This window comes from Elephas maximus, chromosome 4 (assembly GCF_024166365.1).
Source record: "Elephas maximus indicus isolate mEleMax1 chromosome 4, mEleMax1 primary haplotype, whole genome shotgun sequence".
NCBI lineage: Eukaryota > Metazoa > Chordata > Mammalia > Proboscidea > Elephantidae > Elephas > Elephas maximus.
This window is the reverse complement of record NC_064822.1, coordinates 83,154,128-83,176,167: the sequence shown is the minus strand read 5'-3', so window position 1 is coordinate 83,176,167 and position 22,040 is coordinate 83,154,128. Positions and strand designations below refer to the sequence as shown.

The window sequence follows — 22,040 nt, the reverse complement described above, 5'->3', positions numbered from 1 at the left end:
TCCAGATGCGCACTCACTGTATGCCCCTGAAATGCCACTGTAATAGTTTTCAGCTGCCACAGGTAGCGGATCAGCGGTTGGTGATTTTATATATTTTTTTAGTTTTATGTGGAACCCAAAGGAATAATTAAACCATAAAACTATTGCCCAGATCTTTTTTTTTTTCTAAAAAAAAAAAAAGGAAGAAAGAAGTGGAGTGAATTTTCCTGCCAAAGATGCATATTGGAGCTCTTGCCTGTACTTGCTAGGTAGCTGTATCAGTGCTGTATCCTGTCAGGTGGTGCCCACACATCTCAAAAGCCAACAGGTCATTTTGGGTTAGCAGACCTCCTAGGACATCTTTGTGGTTGAGGAAGTAATTCCATTAGTCCTCAGTCATACTCAAATCAATAGTCCATACATTGCTGTCACCACCATGTCCATTTAAGCTCCTGTGGCACCTATCAAATAAATAGAAATATTTGGGACAATTGCCATTTTAACTCATGACCCAGGTTAATACCTGGGTGCTCAACAGGGAATGCTTTTTCAAACTGTTGACTGCCTAGGCTTTGGGTAGAAGACAATTATATTTCCTGGGAATGTTGTCTGATTTCTCTGCACTGCTTGACATATGAAATCTTCTCTGTATGGAATGATAGAAAATTGCACTTGAAAAGTTCGCCAGTATTCCTACATGGAGAAAATATGAAGAAAAGTCTGGATTGAGCCTCATTGAAATCTCACAATGGATTTTTTTTTTTCGTTAATGGCTTCAACACTTTTGGATAGCATAACTAGATTAATCAGTTGGAGCAAGCAGATTTTGAGGAAAGAATTGCTTAACATTTGAGAGACTTGATACATGTCATCAGTAACTGCCCTTTACCTTTCATAGTTCTTAAGAGCAGGCTCAGAGTGGCCATTGCACATCATATTCATGCCATTCTCTGTTAAGTGATAAATCTTAGAGTAAATTTCTATTTTGAGGAGTACAGATTTGTTATAAGGCACAATTTACTGAATACTGATAAAATTTTCAAATAACTCATAATACTGAAAATATTAATTCTACATCTTTACATTTCTATAGCCCAATTAGTTAAGTTGGCTTGGCAAATGCAATACATACGGGTAGTTTTTATTAGATTTCTGTGAAAAGGACATTTGGAAAAATCCAGCACACAATTTGCATTGGACTAACTTACTTTTTTTAACTTATGCTCCTGTTAGAAACAACCCTAAAATCTTGTTGGCAAGGTTTGCTGCGGGTTTAGCGATACTTCAGGTCAGTTATCCAATCATATGCTGGCTCAGCTTTTGAGACTGCTTCAATCTTATGGCACCTCCATATCAAAACTTGCTTCCATGCTCTCCCAGGCTGGGGAAGACAGGGCTGGAGAGTTGAGCACTGGAAGTTAAATGCTTTGTTCCAGAAGTGACAAACATCGCTTCTCTTCACATCTCTGTGCTAAAACGAGTCCTGTGGTCACTCGTAATTTCACTGGGATAGGGATGTATAGAGGAGATCCAGATATTGATCAATATTGTAATGTCGATCATACCCAGTATTGATTTATTCTACTGACTGAGAATGTCTTTGGAATATGAGAAACCACTCATGATGGGTAGGTGAAACTACAGAAAGGAATGTAATGAATGGTTTTCATTAAGACCAATAATCATTTTCCTTCTAGTCATGGATGTACCCATTTGTCTAGACTTCTATGGACCTTGCAGTTCTTGGGTTGTATAGAAGAGGTTTTACCTTGACTAAGGTCATTGTGTGCTCAACCTTTGCAGATGAGATTATAGTGAGCTTTTAAATTGCAGCGGTGGCCAACCCGCGATAACGACAAACATTGCAGAAGGATGCCGTTTGTCCAGGTTGGGTGAGGATTGGTGACATTAAATAGAGCCAACAGTTTGCCAGGTTGGAAAGGGGTTTATTTGATTTGCAAAAGGAAGAAACACTAGAATCAATACATTTGCCTATTCATTCCAATAGGATCTACAAAGAAATAAGGGCACACTTTTTAAAGGAGTGAATTCCCATTGTATTTTTAAACAAAGCAATATATTTGGTGCTAATAGGTGTTTAGCAGCAGTACTGAAAGTTTGGTATCTTGTTTGACTTTTATTTGCTGGCAAACAAAAAGAACAAATGTGTCTGATCTGGAGAAGAAGAAGATTTTAACACTAGGAAACCCTGGTGGCATAGTGGAGAAGTGCTACAGCTGCTAACCAAAGGGTCGGCAGTTCGAATCTGCCAGGCTCTCCTTGGAAACTCTATGGGGCAGTTCTACTCTGTCCTCTAGGGTCGCTATGAGTCGGAATCGACTCGACGGCCCTGGGTTTGGTTTTTGGTTTAGGTTGAATTGCATTTAATTGTGTCCTGAGTTAAGAGGTAGTAAGAACCACCAAAAGGGACATTGGGCAGGTCAAAAAAGGATGCCTCTGATTTTCCAGTTGAACAGTACGGGAGCATAATCACTATATATGTATGGAAGCATACTGGTTAAACAGATCACTTATTTCACTTCTGTTGCATTTGACAATCAAGATTCTGTTTCAATTACTAATAACAAATGCATTAGTCATTAATGTATGGGTTCATAGTATACTCCTCTATTTTTTTCTCTGTTTATACTTTTGCCTCTTATTAGAAAGTTAAATCAAAATACTGAAGACTACACAAAACAAAGGTTTAGCTTAGTGGTTTACGATAAGGTGAAATGACCTTGTAACAACCCCCCAGGTCAAGAAATAGAAGTTTACCAACAATTTTAGAAGTCCCTCTATGTGTACCATCCCAATCACACCCCACTCTTTTCTCTAGAAGAAATCACCTTAACTTCTATAGTAATGCATTCCTAGGCACTGTGATTAGTCTTATCTATTAAAAACCTTAGTATGTCTTCTATGTCTCTTTTAGTCTTACGGTTCTCCCTCCATTTTTTTCCTTTTCCTAACAGTTTATCTGTTGAAGAATCCGGTCATTTGACCTGCAGAATTTACTATAGTCTGGATTTTGTTGGATACATACTCATGGTGAGGTTTAATGAATTCCTTTGTCCTTTATATTTTGTGCAAATTGACAGCTGACTCTAGAGACTTGAACAGACGCAGGTTGATTCCTTTGCAAGAATGTGTTTTTTCATCAGGAGACACATGATGTTTGGTTAAAACTCTTTTTCGATGTTAGTAGTCATTCATGTTTAGTGCTTGTTGTTGTTAGGTGTCGTCGAGTTGGTTCTGATTCATAGTGACCCTGTGTACAACAGGTTGAAACACTACCAGGTCCTGCACCATCTTCACGACCTTTGCTATATTTGAACCCATTGTAGCCACTGTCCATCCATCTCCTTGAAGGTCTTCCTCTTTTTTGCTCTCTACCAAGCGTGATGTCCTTCTCCAGGGACTGGTCCTGATAACATGTCCAAATTACATGAGAGGAAGTCTTGCCACCTTCACTTCTAAGGAGCATCCTGGCTGTACTTCTTCCAAGACAGGTTTGTTTGTTCTTCTGGCAGTCAGCATTCTTCACTAACACCCACAACCCAGTGCCATCCAGTTGATTTTCAAATTCACCAATTCTTCTCTGGTCTTCCTTATTCATTGTCCAGCTTTCATATGCATATGAGGCGATTGAAATACCATGGCTTGGGTCAGGTGCACCTTAGTCCTTAAAGTGACATCTTTGCTTTCTAACACTTTAAAGAGGTCTTTTGCGGCAGATTTGCCCAATACAATACATCATTCAATTGCTTGACTGCTGCTTCCATGGGCATTGATTGAGGATCCAAGTAAAATGAAATCCTTGACAACTTCAGTCTTTTCTCCATTTATCATGATGTTGCTTACTGGTCCAATTGTGAGGATTTTTTTCTACATGTTGAGGTGCAATCCATACTGAAGGCTGTGGTCTTTGATCTTCTTCAGTAAGTGCTTCAGTTCCTCTTCACTTTTAGCAGTTAAGGTTGTGCCATCTGCAGGTTTTTAATGAGTCTCCAATCCTAATGCCACCTTCTTCATACAGCATGGCTTCTTGGATTATTTGCTCAGCATACAGACCGAATAAGTGTGGCGAAAGGATACAACTCTGATACACACATTTTCTAATTTTAAATCACTTAGTATCCCCTTGTTCTGTTCAAATGACTGCCTCTTGAGGTACAGGTTCTGCATGAGCATAGTTTATTGTTCTGGAATTCCCATTCTTTGCAGTGTTATCTGTAATTTGTTATGATCCACACAGTCAAATGCATTTGCATAGTCAGTAAAGCACAGGTAAACATCTTTCTGGTATTCTGTGCTTTCAGCCAAGATCCATCAGACATCAGCAATAATATCTGTGGTACCACTTCCTTTTCTAAGTCTGACTTGAATTTCTGACAGTTCCTTGCCATTTAACTGCTGCAACAGTTTTTTGAATTATCTTCAGTAAAATTTTACTTGTGTGTGACATTAACGATATTGTTCAATAATTTCCACATTCCATTGGATTACCTTTCTTTGGAATGGGCACAAATGTGGATCTTTCCAGTCAGTTGGCCAAGTATCTGTCTTCCAAATTTCTTGGCATAGATGAGTGAGTGCCTCCAGCATTGCATTGTTTGTTGTAACATCTCAGTTGGTAAGTTGTCAACTCCTGGAGCCTTGTTTTTCCCCAGTGCTTTCAGTGCAGCTTGAACTTCTTCCTGCAGTACCATCAGTTTGTGATCATATGCTATGTCCTGAAATGGTTGATCGTCCACCATTCTTTTTGGTGCAGTGACTATGTGTATTCTTTCCATCTTCTCTTGATGTTTCCTGTATTGTTCAATATTTTGCCCATAGAATCCTTAAAAATTGCAGTTTGGGGCTTGAATGTTTTCTTCTCTTTTACGTAATCATTTTTTCCATTAGCTTTAGCTACTCTATGTTCAAGAGCAAATTTCAGAGTCTCTTCTGACACCCATTTTGGTCTTTTCTTTCTTTCCTTTCTTTTTATGACTTTTGCTTTCTTCATGTATGATGTCTTTGATGTCATCCCACATTTGGTGCTCAGTACATTAAATCTATTCTTGAGATGGTCTCTAAATTCAGGTGGGATATACTGAAGGTCTTAACTTTGGTTCTTGTGGATAGATCTTGAAAAGTTCTTTTTGAGGATGAATGCAATGTCATTCCTCTTTAATTTGCCATTCCTGATACAGTAGACTATATGATTGCCTGATTCAAAATGGCCAATACCTGTCCATTTCAGCTCACTAATGCCTAGGATATCGATCTTTATGCATTCCATTTCATTTTTGACAACTTCCATTTTTCCTAGATTCATAGTCCGTGCATTCCACATTCCAATTTTTGATGGGTGTTTGCAGCTATTTCTCCTTATTTTGAACCCAGCCACATCCATGTCATTAAGGCCAACTCTATGTTGAAGAGGCAGCTCTTCCCCAGGAGTATTTTGAGTGCCTTCTGACCTCAGGGGCTGATCTTCTGGCACTATATCAGACAGTATCTGCTGTATTCCTAAGGATTTCACTGGCCAGTTTTTTTTAGAAGTAGATTGCCAGGTTCTTCTTCCTAGTCTGTCTTAGTCTGGAAGCTTAGCTGAAACCTGTCCACCATGGGTGACCCTGCTAGTATTTGAAATAACAGTGGCGTAGCTCACAGCATCACAGCAACATGCAAGCCACCAAAGTATAGCACATTGACAGATGAGTGGTGGCTCAGTGCTTAGACCCATTAATTCATTACCAGTTGCAAAGTGAAAATATTCTAATTGTATTGTCTTATTTACACTTGTTGGCTGGAATAATTGTATGAAAAGTAACTGCCCCAGTCTTCAATTTGGTTACCAAGCGGTGCAATTCATATAGGAAACACAGGATAAATACTTGGTTATTTCTTTTTATTTACCTAGTTCTCAAGTTAATGAATGGGTTTCCTGTCATCCAGAGAAGATAACCAAATGACTATATTTAAATATCATTGGACTCACGGATTTAGATGTATTTGATGGGATTTGATGACATTCTTACCCTTCTTGAAGCTCAAGTTGTCCATTCTTTGTCCAGTGGAAATCTCTTCAGTTGACTCCCAGGTACTTTTCACATGACCCTACCCAGAAACCAGTCTGTAATAGCTTCCTTAGTATCTGGTATGTCAGGATGTTCTGGGCTCATCATATGCATTTCCTCTTCTAGCCATTTCTCTAAAAAATCCCATTTTCTGAATATTAGGGATGCTCACTGCTACTGGTTTGGTCGTTATTTCTAGGCCTTTTTAGTAGATAAAGCTATTTTATGTGCTTAAAGTTTTTACCTCTTGTATTTATGTATTAATTTGGGGCTGTCAAATTGCATGTCAAAACAAAGGTATTTGAAAGTGTCCTAGAATATTTGAGGTCCGTCAAAAGTTTTACTAATATTTATATGGAACCAAATTTCATTCATGGAAAGTATTATCTTCTAGCAATGAACCTTTATGTGTGTATTTAAAATGTTTCTCTTCTTAATATTTATTTGACTTAATATTGTGGGTGAAGTCTGCTTTCACACTTGATACTCGCTTTTGGCTTTCTTTTGGCTACTGGTGATCAAAGCTGCTAGAAGTTACTGTCTCTATAGTCTCTTATCCACAGAGTTCTACTTTTATTTTTTAGCATGACATTTGAGTTTGAAAATGTTGTTTCATCTTGATCGACATCTACTAATGTTTACCTGGTGTAACTTCCTCAAAAGTTGTTATATGCATTATAGTACTTATATGTAAGTGTATGTGTTCTGTTAAACACAGATCATTTCAAAGAAAAATAAGAGAGTGCACACTAGGACAGGTATCATTGTTTTACTGAGCTAATCTAGCCCACACCAAAGTTGGCTGAAATGGTTAAATAGCAAACTCCGAGAGGCTGAAGGCCTAAGACATATGATGGAATGTAGAAAGTTATAGGGTTTGTAACATGGTTGTACAAGGACCCCTTTTCAGGCTGGACCAAATCTCTAAGGAAATCCTTTCAGTAATATAACCAGAGAATAAAATGCCCCTACTCTGAGTCGGAATCGACTCGATGACAACAATGACAATTCTTATCACTAAGGATTCTCTGGATGGCACAAATGGTTAAGTGCTCCACTACTAGCTGAAAGGTCAGCAGTTTGAACCCACCCAGAGGCATTTTGGAAGAGGGTCTTGGCGATCTGTTTACAGAAGGTCACAGCTTTGAAAATGCTATGGAGCAGTTCTTCTCTGCACACGTGGGATCACTATAAGTCAGAAATGACTTGGCAATAACCATACTAACAACAACAACTGTTATAGCTGTGGAGGAATGGAGAAAGCAAGAGAGAAACACAGTCAGGCAAAGACGGGTAGACCTCAGAAGTGTGTTCAACTCAACAGTTGCACCACAAAATTAGCAAGTGGATAGCTTCCTTCACCATGTAATCAAGAGCTATGGTAATCATTTTGTAGAATGTGTTAGAAGTGGAGAGACTCTTTTTAAGTTCTGCTTAATTAAAAATGTCTAGAACTATATATATTGCTGACAAAAGTATATCTAGGAGGTATATTTTACCTTTAGCTACTTTTACTTGCCTTTTTAATTTCTATTGAATATCTTTTTTTTTTTTGAGATATATTTATCATACCTTAAAATTTATTCCTTTAAAGTGCACAATTTATTGGTTTTTGGGATATTCACACAGTTGTGGAGCTACCACCACTATCTAATTTCAGAATATTTTCATCACCTCTAAAAGAAACCCTGTACCTATCAACAGGCACTCTGCATTTCCCCTTTCTCCACCCATCTGTAGCCTCTGGCAACCACTAATCCACTTTCTGTCTCTATGATTTGCCTATTCTGGATATTTCAAATACATGGATTGTACAATATGTAGCCTTTTGTGTCTGCCTTCTTTCAATTAGCGTAATGTTTTCAAGACTCATCTATATTGTACTATGTATTAGAACTTTATTGTTTTATAGCTGAATAATATTCCATTGTACAGATGTACCACATCTTGTTTATCCACTTATCAACCGATGGACATTTGGAATTCTTTCTACTTTTTGGCTCTTATGAAAAACATTGCTATGAATACTTAGACAAGTTTTTGTGGCAACATATGTTTTCAATTCTCTCGGGTATATACCTAGGAATAGAATAGCTGGGTTATATGTGTAACCTCTTGAGGAACTGCCAGACTATTTTCCAAAGGGGCTGCACCATTTTACATTCCCATCTTTAATATATGAGGGTCCCAATTTTTCCAAATCCTTACTAACACTTCATTGTCCGTACTTTTGGTTATCATCATCCTAGTTTTCTTTGTTTACCGGATCAGCACATTGTTGAACAAGGTGCTGCTTTAGTGACAGTGTTTATAATGTAAATGTATGAAAAACTTTTGTAATGTTTTGTACAGATTGTATAGCCAACCAGTTTGTTGTGCTTCTGGGAAACAACGACAGTGATTATGTTTCTCTGGCCATCTTGGTAGTTTCACGAGGTGGTTCATTGGGACACTATGCTCTTCTACTGAGGACCCTGGTGAAGTTGTGTGATTCAATGTTTTGTGTTTGGATTGTGCGGTAATTTTGGAGTGCCCAAGGTTGGCAGGAGCGTCTTAACCTATCTTTGTGACTCTGGCAACTACTTCATCTTTTCAGAGAATGGAGTTCTACTTATCTGAATTGGATCCCATGATCTAGTGCTTTCAGACACACAGAGATCCTCTGTCCCACTGTTTGCCTATCCTGACTTCTAATATTTGGAGTCTTCTGGAGGCTCTAAGACTAACCAGAAGATGAAGAAATCTGATCTGTTATTGAATCACAGCCATTTGCAAATGCTAAACACATCTACTGGTCACCCTAGGGTATTTTTAGATGAAACTTTGAACAAAATCGAGCCACATTTAACAATAAAGAAAGGTAATGTCTCACACAGCCAGACATTAGAGGTAGGGCAGATTACTGGGTGGCCTTTGTTCAGTGCTTTCAGATCCTTCTCTCTTCAGTTCCCTAAACTCTGTCCTCTTCTATAAGTGTGAACATTACTAAGTTGAAAGACCACATACCAGTAGATTCAGGTCTGACATTCAAAGTAATCTCTTCTAGTGGCTTGTTCTTAGCAATGAACAACATTTTTTCCGGAAATAAATTTTACTCATGTTTCATTGACCCACACTGCCATTTGCTCATCCCTGGATCCAATCCATGTTTCTAAAGGAGTGCCATTCATAGATTGGCTAAGACCTGGGTTCTTCAACTCATTACTGGCAAGGAGGATGGGCTTACCTTGATTACCTCAAATTATCAGGACTGAGGCCTGAGGTTGGGGATACTGCCTCCAACTCCATAGCTCATACATGTGAGAAAGGGATGGAAGAGCTATTAAGAAGAAACATCACAATATCTATTATTATGCTTTACGGGGTGTGTGTATGGTGTGTTTTCATTTCTTTGGCTGTAGCACTTGAGTAAATAACGAGCAATTATAGCCAAAGTAAAAAATACATATATATGCTTTAAAGCTTCCAAAAATGTGTGATTTGGTTATAAAAAATTTTAAGCCATTGCTCTAATTTTTGTTATTTTTAAAATTTCACTGTATATAAATTACATGAGTAACCTACTGTCACTACTTTTTACCTCTAGATGAGTTTGGTGAAACCAACCTCTGCAAAATATGACTAAACTTGCCCTTAAGAACTGTCACCTGGGTTGAGCATTTTCTCTTAGCTGTCCTTCCCCTGGCTTCTCCTTGGCAAGCCTCTGTTACAGGACAGAGAGTGTCCTAGGCTATAGCCCATAGTTAACAGCTCCCTTCATGTTTTTTTAGACCCATACCTGGAATGTTGTCTGCCCTTCTCTCCACCTTTTCGGATCTTTCCTATTCCTAAAAATCAAGCACAGATACTACCTCTGTGAAGCCTTTCTGTAACCAGCTCTTTCTGAGGGTCTTTCCACTCTTTACTCTGAAAACCTTTCAGTATTATTTTCAGTTCAATTCATTTGTCAGTCAAATCATCTGCTGTCTTTTTGAGGATTCTTCTACTCTGTTTTTGAGCTATTATTAACATCTCCTATTATTGATTATGATCTTTTGAAGGTAGAGACTTTCGATACCTTACTTAACAGGTCCCATGAAAATTGTTTACTTTTTCTTGGAAACGGAAGTTTAAAGAGTCTCTAGTTCTGAACATAAAAATAGCTCACATTTATTGAGAACTTGTTATGTGCTGAACATAGAAACAAGCACTTTTTGGGCATTATCTCATTTCTTTGTCACATACACATATACAAACTCGATGCCATAGGTTGAACAAACACCTATCACCAAATAGTGGAATCAAAAAAGGGAAGATAGTGGTACTCTAACAGAAATAGGCCTTTTTTTTTTGAAAGCTCACAAAATACTTCCAAGTTTCCATCTTTCAATTGCTTTCTTCTCTTTTGTCTTTACTATCAGGATGAAAAATCACTCTGCAAGTTTGCAAAAATAACCTAGCAGCTCCAGGTTTGAAGGGTCCTTAATAGTCTCAATCACTGAGAGAGAGAATGTACCTTTCTTTTTCTGTCTCTCAGCTTGCAGGCCTAAGTGTGGTGATGTAGACCCCCATCTGTCTTCCCAGGACCACTCAGGCCTGGCTGTGTACTCTTTCCTAGAGTTCAGCTAGAAGGGATAGGGGCCAAACCCATCTAAACCCCAGTGTCTGAGAATAGGGGTGGCGTGATCACTCAATGAAATCCTAAGTAGATAACTACTCTAGTAGCTATTATTTTTAACTTACAGACAAGATCTGGCTTTAGAAATTAAGCAACATGCGCAAGATCACTCAGATAGGAAGATTCTAGCCAGCATAAACTTCAGTGTTTATGCTTGTAACTATGTTGCTATATTGTAATATTTTGATTAAGCTGTGTTTCAGTATCAAGGCTCAGAATAAAAATAACTTCCATTGCACTGGCCTTATTTTATCTTCAGTAGCAGCCCTCTTCAGATACTCAGTGCCTCTACTTCCTTAAATAATCTCATCTTTTCTACCAAGTCAGGAAATGAACCATTATCTGAAATTATCAAAAACAGCCACTAAGAACTTTATGGAGCACAGTTCTACTCTGACACACATGGGGTCACCATGAGTCAGAATAGACTCGACGACTGGTGGTTTTTTTGGTTTAGTTGAGTGACTGGACTTCCTTTTCTAAAGCTGTGTCTCAGTCACCATGTTTCCTTACCTAGGTCTTTGCATTTAAATACTTTCATAGTTCCTTCTCCTTGTGGCTCCAAAGACACCATACCTATGAAAGAAATTTCAGATGTTTTTTTGTCAGTGGGGGGATATTTGCAGAGGGAAAGTAGGTTGGCCTCTAAAATTGTCCTCCATTGCCTGTTGAGGTGACTAAGCATAGGGCTAAGATTCATGGGACTGTTTCTAGCCCAAGGCTGGTCAGTGAAAAGACACTTGGCTGCCCTGAGGAAAGCAAACTAGGGCCACCTGTGTGTGAGTGCTGCAAGCCTGATTCTTAGAGCTCCTGAGGTGAAGGTGTATGGGTCTTGTTATCTCTAGCTTCTTCCAGAATTCAGGGCCTGCCCTGCTTTTGCTTACACCTACCAGGAGGCTCTATTCTTCAGGTTCTTCTTTCCCTGTCTGTGCCCATGAAAGACAACCCACTCCCTCACTGTAATCCTAAATCTTCTCGTTCTTTTCCTTCTGACCCAAGACTTTCATATGTTCAAGGTGAGTTTTCTTTAATTTTTGCTATTACTGTATTTTAGGAGCTCTTAACTTCTTATACACTGACATACAAACCTATGTTTTGTTGTAACAACCCCTTTCCTAATGTTTTGGAATGTATCCCTGGTTTTACTTCTTTCTGTCAATGACTTCTCCAACTTTGATGTAGTTAGATCACAGCTACAAGTTTTAATGACTGTTTTCTCCATACCATCTAACAAAGTACCTCAGAGATATTGCTCAATGATAATATTTAATTTGACTTAGCAATCAGAGTTGGGTTAAACTGTCTATAACTTTAATAATTGGAGGAGGAATTTTATTCTCAGAAGTGGCTTGAATGCTGCTTTTATTATAAACACTTTTAATTTCAGCTAAGATGTGTAGGACAAAACAACATTTAGCAGCCCAACCCATAGATTGGTATGTTGTTCTTATCATCTTTATTCATTCAATCTTTAATACATCAGCTGAGGGGTTAATTTGGGATTGCTTTTTGTTCTTAAAATATAGAATTTGGTGTATTCTTAGAATTTTTGCTTCCAGTCATCAGGAATTTTGTTTCTATTCAAGAATAATGGGTTTGTGTTATAAATGGCATTAAAATTTTATGTGTTATTGTGTCCAAACTAGATGTCAAATATCTTCTAATTCACATTTAATCCGTGACTGGAAAGGGGGAAAAGTCTTCAAATGTGGCCTGTTAACAATGAAAAATAGATTTGTAGACTACCTTCCTGTTAACAGTTCATGGTCTAAGTTGAAGGTACTTGGTCTGCTCGTCTGTAGGTTTTCAACTGGTAGACTATAACTTCACCTACAGATCACAAACATCAGTGTAGGGGTATATTTATTTTAATTTTAATGTTAAAAACCACAAAAGCTTTCCTAAATTAGCAAGGGGGGTTTAACGAAGCAAAGTAGTGAAAAATGGTATGAGCTGTCATTACCTGTTTTGATTTTAGCTACCACTTTGGGGCTTTTACATATCTTTCCTACCCCATGTCCAGGAAGCAAACAAAGAAATATAAATTGCTTGAGCTATAGAAATGCCTCTGAGATCACTGCTCTAAAAAGTATGCTGGGGATTTGAAGTAGAAATCCTGAAAAAGGGGTAAAGGCAAGGGTAAAAGCTTTGTTGACGAGGGAGTTTCATAAGCATGTGGTGAGAGCACATTACTGGATATGTGAATACAAATTCGCAGACTTTTCTCTTGGGGGAAAAAAAATACAGGAGTGGTTAAAGAGCTGGATACAGTGGCAGCTCTATAGCTTTCTTTTTATTTCCAATTCAGATACTTCCCTCTCAAAGTGTTTAGCACCTTCATTCTTATCTTTCCCTGCCTGTTGCCACTGATGGCACCACCCAGGTCTTTGCATTTAAATACTTTCAAGCTAGAGGAAAGTAGATGCTCTCTCTGTACATGACGCTAAGTGGTGTTTATTGTTTGGTCTGTACACCAGGTTGGAATGAAAGGGCATTTGAACTCTCACTTTGGGGCAGAGCATTAGTGCATCCAACCTCTGCTGGCATCAGGTCAAGGACTCCAAGTTAGCTTGTGAACCAAGTTTTTCCCTGGAGGAAACACCATACATGTAGTTTGCTAGGAGTTCAGCTGCTGAAAGCTGATTTTTCCAGGGGAATTGGATATCTGTTCAAATCTAGACAGCATGTAAGTGGAGGGTAATTTAGGTATTTAATCAATCCCAAATCTATTCTTTAAAAAAAAAAAATTAAGATCTCATTATAGATTCACAGATCTGTATATTTGTGTGTTCAGGGATAATAACAATCCTGGGATACATTTCAGGAAAAAAAAAAGATAAATAAAAGTAATAAGAAAAATGTAATGGATTTTGAACCCAAGTAAATGAAACTCTTTTATTTAATTATGTAGTATCTGACTGTGAATATGAATAGGAGATATATGTAGAAAAAGATTTTTTCTTCAGTTTGGATCACAGAAGATGGTTTCATGATTTTGGTCATTTCAAAATGACAAAATGACTAAAAGGGGAAGTCTGTCACTGAGAGCTAGCTACAAACTAGAAGCTGGAGGTTTGGCCCTTCAGCAAGTGAATCAGGAGATACAAGAAATATTTTGGGAATTCAGCATAGTCTCTTCCATGCATTCAAGTATTTTTACATCTTAAAGTAAGTAGAAACTACATAATATGGGAAAATACCATTGTGTCCTTCGAATTTGCTACTCTGTAGTAACCTGGATAGATAGAGCCAGGGGAGGGGGAGCCCACTGATACGCAATGGAATAGGACATGCTGACATTTACAATTTCATGTCTTGAACCTCTTGTGGGCCAGTGTCTAGAATAATATCAATAATTGGGCAATTTATTTGTTATCTGTTGCTAATTTTGGCAAGTTTAAACCCCAGTGTCCTGGTTAAATTCCAGTGTGGATGTCCTGGTTAAATTCCATCTGCCATGTTCTCGTTTTGCCTTCCATAAGGAAGTGAAGCATAACTGTATCCTAAGTAGTCTGTTAACACACTTCAGATAAAAAGTTAATCTTTCTATTCCTCATCATGTAGTTCAGTATCATTTAGACTCCAGTTCCAGGCATAGCCCTGTCACTGACTTGCCTGTGACCTTATGACAAGCTAAGTTAATTACTGTGAAATTTTTTTTTCTCTGTAAAATGTGGACATTGCTCTAAGTAATTGTTAAAGTTACTTATAATTTTAATTTTGATTGTTCAGATCCTTGATAAATAAAAAAGTCAAAAAAATTTTTTTCAGATTTCAAGACTTTTAGGATTTCAATTAACTTTAATGCATTAGAAAACACTCTCTTAAAACTTAGCTTTAGAAGTTGTCTACTCCAAAATAGTATACATCAAATGAAAGAAGTCTTGGTGTTTTTCCACCACACTGATCCCAACTCATTTCTTATTCTTTTAGGTGGGATGGAAATATGTGTGTAGTTGTAGGTGGGGATAAAAGAGGAGAGTTTGGATAGTATCTCAGATGACTACATTTTTTCTGAGGTTTAAATTCTTGATTTAGGATTCTTGGTAACCATTGAACCATTGCCATCGAATCAATTCCGACTCATAGTGACCCTATAGGACAGAGTAGAACGGCCCTATAAAGTTTCCAAGGAGTTCCTGGTGGATTTGAACTGCTGACCTTTTGGATAGCAGCCATAGCACTTAACCACTATGCCACCAGAGTTTCTGGGACTCTTGGTAGTTAGCAGAAATTCAACAGGGCATAACACACTGCTTTATGATATACTTCACTAAAACCGATAAAATGGTAACACCAGTAGACTGTGATAAACCAAAACCAAACCCTCTGCTGTCGAGTCAATTCCGACCATAGCAACCCTATAGGACAGAGTAGAACTGCCCAATAGAGTTTCCAAGGAGCACCTGGCAGATTCGAACTGCCGACCTCTTGGTAAGCAGCCATAGCACTTAGCCACTATGCTACCAGGGTTTCCAGACTGTGATAAGTTATGTAAATATAATGTAATTTTTTTTACGTAGAGCAACCACTAAAAAAGCCATGCAAAGAGATATACTCAAAATACCATAGATAAATCAAAATGGGATTCTAAAAATTTTAAAATAACCCACAGGAAGGCAGGAAAAAGAAAACAGAGGGAACAAACAGAAAACAAACAAAAATAAATAAAACGGCAAATTAAGCACTAACGTATCAATAATTACATTAAATATAAATGGTTTAAATATCCCAATTAAATACAGAGCTTATCAGAGTGTGTTACAAAACCGAACCCAACTATATGCTGTCTGCAAGAAACTCACTTTAAATTTAATGATATAACCAAAACCAAACCAAATCTGTTGCCATCGAGTCAATTCTGACTCACAGCGACCCTGTAGGACAGAGTAGAACTGCCCCATAGAGTTTCCAAGGAGTGCCTGATGGATTCGAACCTTTTGATTAGCAGCTGTAGTTCTTAACTACTACGCCACCAGGGTTTCCACACCGTGAGCAAATAGGGTTTATTCCAGGAATGCAAGACTGGTTTAATATTTGAAAAACAATCATCACAATCCACCATTAACAGACTACAGAAGAAAAACCATGTGATCATATCAGTTGATGCAGAAAAAGCGTTTGACAGAATTCAATGTCTGTTTATGATGAAAACTTTCAGAAAAATAGGAATAGGGGAAAACTTCCACTTGATACAAGAATACCTACAAAAACCCACACCTAATACTATTTTTAATTGTGAAAGATTTACTCCCTAGGATTTGGAACAAAGAAAGAATGGCTGCTTTCATCACTTTTATTCATTATGGTGTTGGAAGTGCCAGCCAGTGCAAAAAGGCGGTAAAGGGAAATATAAAGTATACAGGTTGGGAAGGAAGAAATAAAACTGTTGCAGTGTGTAGGTGACATGATTGTATATGTAGAAAATCCCAAGGAATTAAAAAAAAAAGTCTGAAATTAAAAAGTAAGTTGAGCAAAGTTGCAGAATACAAGATAAGCATACAAAAGTCATTTGAGTCCCTTTCAGACATTCTGGAGCCTTAGAGGCTATATGACTCCCTGAAACTACTGCCCTGAGGAAATCTTTAAACCTTAAACTGAAACTATCCCCTGAGATATCTTTAAACCAAACAATAGTTTAGCTTAATTTTAAAAAGTCAGCCTTGAGTATTGTACTCTTTTAAAGAATTATCTTTATGTGGTCAAATTGACAACAGCAACTGGAAAGGTTAGTTGAGAGGCATGGGGCAGGGGGCAGTGAGTTTGTGTTAATGGTGGTGAAATAATTTGAAAAGGATATTAGGAAAGGTGGCACAGCTTAAAGAAGATAACGAATGTTACTGAATTGTACATAAAGAAGCTGTTGAGTTGGTATGTGTTTTGTTGTAGATATTTTCACCAAAAATAATTAGATTCCTATATAATAGCAATAAACTTATAAAAACCAAAATTAAAAATACAGTACCATTTATAACCATTAAAAAAAAATACTTTGGTGTAAATCTAACAAAACATGGTCAGTTCTTATACGCTGAAAGCTTCACAATGCTGACAGAGAAATTAAAGAAGATCTGAGGAAATAAACCATGCTCATGGACTGGAAGGCTCAACATAGCAAAGATGTCAGTTCCTCCCCAAATGAATATACAGGTTTAACATAATTCATATCAATATCTCAGCAAGATTTTCTTTTGTAGCTATGGGCAAGACTATTCTAAAATTTACATGGAAAGGCAAAGGAGCCAGAATAGGTAAAACAATTTTGAAAACGAAGAATAAGATGGGAGGAATTAGTATATGCAGTTTCAGGACTTAATGTGTAGGTACAATAATCAAGGCTGTATGGTATTGGCAGAGGGGTAGACACCTGTATCGGTAGAACACAATGAAGAACCCAGAAATAGATCCACACAAATATGTCCAACTTCTTTTTGACAGAGGTGCAAAAGGAAGTTAATGGAGCAAAGATAGTGTTTTCAATATGTGGTGCTGGAGCAATTGGATATCCATAGGCCGAAAATGAACCTCAACTTGAAAGCTTATACCAAAATTAACTCAGAAGGGATTATGAAATTAAATATAAATCTATAAAACCTTTAGGAGAAAATCTTTGTACTATAGGGCGAGGTGCAGAGAACTTTATACTGAAAGCACAATCCATAAAAGGAAAAACTGAGAAATTAGACATTATCAAAATTGAAAAAAACTTCTGTAACAGAGGATGAGAAGGCAAGTTACAGACTGGGAGAAAATATTTGTAAACCACATATCCAACTAAGAACTAATATCTAGAACATAAAATCTCAAAATACTGTAGTAAAATAATAAACCATCCAGTTAGAAAATGTGCAAAAAACAAACAAACAGGAAGAGATACTTCACTGGAGATACCAGATAAGCGCATCGGGGGGAAAAAAAAAAAAGCCACAGCGGTAAATCACTACACGTCCATCAGAATGGCTAAAATAAAAAATGGTGGCAACACCAAAGGTTGGTGAGGATGTAGAGAAACGATTGCTTACTCATTGCCAGTGGGAATGTAAAATGGTATAGCCACTCTGTAAAACAAAACAAAAGGAAGCATGCAACTATATACACCAGCAATTGCAGTCCTGGGCATTTATCCCAGAGAAAGGAAGATTTATGTTCACACAAAAATTTTTATAGAGATACAAATACTGATGGCAGTTCTATTCATAATAGCCCCAAAGTGGAAACAATACAGTGTCCTTCAATGGGTGAACAGTTTTCAGCCCACACCACGGAATACTAATACACAAACTATTGACACACACCAACCTGGAGGCATCTCCTGAGGATTATGTTGAGTGTTTGGTTTCATTTACATAATATTCTTGACATAAAAAATTATAGAAATGGCAAACAGGTTAATGTTTTCCAGGGGTTAAGGAGGAGGTGGAGGTAGGAGGGAAGTGGATTTGGCTGTAAAAGGGAAATACGAGAGATCCTTGTGGCGATGGAAATGTTCTGTATGTTGTCTGTATCAATGTCGATATCCTGGTCATGGTAGTGTACTGTAGTTTTGCAAGATGTAACCATTGAGGGAAATGAGGTGAAGAGTACATGGAGTTCTTCTGTATTATTTCTTACAAATGCATGTGTGTCTACAATGAATCTAAGCTAAAAAGTTTAATTAAAAAACAAGCAGGCAAACAAACAGAAAAACCTGTAGTAGTTTCAAGTCACAGAATAAGACCCAAAGCTTTTCCTTGGCCTGCAGGCCCTTACCAACAAACGTCATTCATGCCCTACCTCTCTCTCTCACATGATTACTGCAGGCTTCTTTGCGATTCTTGGAATGCCATGAGTCGGATTGGACTCAATGGCGGTGAGTTTTTCTGGGTGGAATGCTTAGAGAACTCCCACCTCAGGGCCTTTATATGTGCTGTTCCTGTGGCCTGGAAAACTTTTGTCTCTGGCTTACTCGCTCACTTCATCCAGAGCTCTGCCCACATGTCACCTTAGCAGAGAGGTTTTTCCTTCAACACTCTATAGTAGTATGCCTGTCACAATCTACTGTGTTACCCTGATGTATTTTTCTTCTCTCATCAGAACCAGATTTAGTGCTTTTAAAAATTCAAAGTCAAGGTTAAAAAAAAATTCAAAGTCAAGGTTAGGAACCTTAAAATCCGTACTATGCCTCCTTCTTTCCATGTGTTCTCCTGGGACTTAGAACATTTAGTTTGAAAAATAAGTAAAAAAGACTGATGTACTCTGTTTTGTTTCCTTTTGCTGATTGCCCTGTACCAAAGTGGAACTTACGAGTTCTGCAGGAGTAAATGTACTATATTCTGTCAAACTCAGTTTATCACAAACCACTGGCGTTCCCCAAAACAGCCAAGGCTTCAGAAAGTCTGCTTCATGCACGTACGCCATGAGTTTGCCTCTAAATGACTGGACTCTTAATTCTCTTCTAGGCTATTTAAGCAGTTCCTGGTACGAAGACACATTTGAAGAGAACCCTTAGAAGTCTTGAACAAGACTCCCCGCATGTGGCAGGTATGTCTCCGTCTACCCAGAGTATGCAAAAAATGTAACCTTTTTATTCTTCTATGTTGTTGCTGTTGCTACTTCTCGTCTAGTTGGTTTTGACTCATGGTGACCTTATGTGTAACAGAATGAAATGTTGCATGGTCCTTCACCATCTCCAGGATTGTTGCTGTCTTTGAGTCCATTGCGTTGACCACTCTGTCAGTCCATCTCACCAAGGGCTGCCTTCGCCCACCCTACGCTTTACCAGCCATGATGTCCTTTTCTAGGACAGGAAAGAAGGCCTTACTGGGAGAAAGGTCTGGTGATATACATCCAAGAATTAGCCTATGAAAACCTTAAGGGTAGTAGCAGAGAATCTTATTCTTTTATGGCTAAACTTAAATTACATTTGGTCTTCCATTTAGCCGTGTGGCAGCAATCTGAGTTTGCATCTAAGCTCTAGGTGAGGTTATGAGGTGCCAAGGTCTTGGGAGGGGCCTCACCTGCTCCTCAGCTGCTATCTCCCTATTAAGTCACATGCCGTCAGAGACATCCATCCTCATCAGGACATGTGGGCCGCTGCTATCTTCAAAGATCTTCAGCTGTCCTCTATTAGCTACTTCTAGGCCCCTCCTGGGCATACTTGCAGCATGCTGTTGCCTCTGCTGAGCCCAGGGAAACCCTCTGGGATGGCATAAAGCTCTTTGCCCTTGCATGCCGCTCTGAAAAACAAAAAAAAAAATTTTTTTTTTTTTTTTTTAAGCACATGGTAATTGTCCCTGTGTTAGGCTATGGCGTGGAGTCCTTTGCAAGGCTGGTCAGGCCCATCTGCCTGGACATACTATGCAGCCATTTCTAATGTCCAGACTCCACCCAAGAAAAAAGGTCTTTATCACCCTTATCACCCCTCAGTAGTTTTTTTGCATTTCTCTCTGTAACAGTGCTTCGAACAAGCACTACTTAGGGAATGCAATCAAAACACAATTGATTTTTTGTCTCCTGCTATTTCTTTAATGCATTAGGGGAAGGAGAGAGTTATTCTCTTGCCTTTGGATGAAATTTAGCTCTTGGGCAGGATCTGGACCTTATCGGTTCACCCTTAGATTAAAAAATAAAAAATCCGCTGGCACTTTTAGTCAGAAACATAATCTCCATAGAGAAATTGGAATGTCTAATCCTGGATCATCATCATAACTTAAAAGTTAATTTAATATCAGATTTCTTCCCTCCCCGATCTGAGGCCCATTTGTGGGATGGGATATTGCAGTGGGAGAGGGTGTGTCTTTTTCTTTCTCTCTTTGTAGGTCTCCTCCTCCCCAACTTGTTAGCCACTGTTGAACCGTGAGGGGTTGGAGCATGGGACAGAGGAGGAAAAAATTGGCTCAGGGATGTTTCTTTGTGTGTGTGTGTGCTTTAGGTGAAAGCGTATAGAGCAAATTAGTTTCTCATTAAACAGTTAATTCAAATGGTTTTGCAACATTGGTTGCCAACCCTGTGATGTGTCAACGCTCTCCTCTTCTCCACCCCAAGTTCTCAGCTTCCGTTCATCCAGTTTTCCTGTCCCTTCCTGCCTTTTTGTTTTTTCTTTTGAGCTGGTGTACACATTAGCCTTGCATACATGATTGAACTAAGAAGCATCTTCCTCACCTGTGTTATTGTTGGCCCTATAGACCTGTCTAATCTTTGGATGAACGATGAACCTTAGGAGTGACTTCAGTGCTGAGTTAAAAGGGCATCCTGGGAGTGGTACTCTCGGATTTCTCTAGTCTCTGTCAGACCAGCAAATTTGGTCTTTTTTGTTGTTGTTGTTTTGTGAATTTGAATTCTGACCTATATTTTTCTCTAACTCTGTCCAGGACCCTTGATTGTGATCTCTGCCAGAGCAGCAGGTGATGGTAACTAGGCACCATTTAGTTGTTCTGGGCTCAGTCTGGTGGAGGTTGAGGTAGTTGTATTCCGTTAGTCCTTTGGACTAATCTTTCCCTTGTGTCTTTGGTTTTCTTCATTCTCCTTTGCTTCAGCTGGGAACAAAGACATGTCTTAGATGGCCGCTTGCAGGCTTTTAAGACCCCAGATGCTACTCACTACAGTTGGATGTAGAACAATTCATAGACTGCATTATGCCAGTTGAGCTAGATGTCCCCCAAGACCATGGTCCCCAGCCCTGAGCCCAGTGGCTTGGTCCCTCGGGGTGTTTGGATGTGTCTGTGAAGTTACTATGACTTTAACCTGGTCAAGTTGTTCTGACTTCCCCAGTATTGTATACTGTCTTACCCTTCACCAATGTTACCACTTATTTACCATCTAGTTAGTGTTTTTCCCTCTTAGCCTCTCCCCTCCTGCATACCATCAAAAATTGTTTCTTTCTGTGTGGAAACATTTTCATGTGTTATTATAATAGTGGTCTCGTACAGTATTTGTCCTTTTGTGATGACTTATTTCACTCATAGTTCTCTTTATTAGTGTACAGGAATCCAACTGATTTTTGTGTGTTGATCTTGTATTGTGCTACCCTGCTGAATCTTTCTATTAGTTCTGGATGTTTTCTTGTGGCGTCTTCAGGGTTCTGTATGTATAGTATTATATCATCTGTGAATAGGGACAGTTTAACTTCTTCCTTACCAATTTGAATGCTCTTTATTTCTTTTTTTGCCTTATTTTTCTAGGTAGGACTTCTAGCTCAATGTTAAATAGGAGTGGTGATAAAGGGCATCCTTGTCTTGTTCCTGTTATCAGGGGGAATGTTTTCAGCCACTCTCTATTGAGAATGATGTTAGCTGTTGGTTTCATATAGGTGCCCTTGATTATGTTGAGGAATTTCCCTTCTGTTTCCATCTTATTGA

At 38.4% G+C, this 22,040-nt stretch overlaps 1 protein-coding gene across 10 annotated transcripts in view; it reads left to right on the top strand.

The window, feature by feature from the left end:
- Positions 1-22,040, top strand: part of SOX5 (SRY-box transcription factor 5) — a 1,155,824-nt gene that overhangs the window by 167,979 nt on the left and 965,805 nt on the right. For 9 of the 10 annotated variants that reach the window (XM_049885159.1, XM_049885160.1, XM_049885146.1 and 6 more), the window contains exon 2: positions 19,143-19,224. The gene's annotated coding sequence lies outside the window, so the exon portion shown is untranslated. Of the gene's footprint in view, positions 1-5,064; positions 6,071-19,142; positions 19,225-22,040 lie in introns of those variants that run through there. The other variant, XM_049885145.1, reaches the window with a different exon arrangement.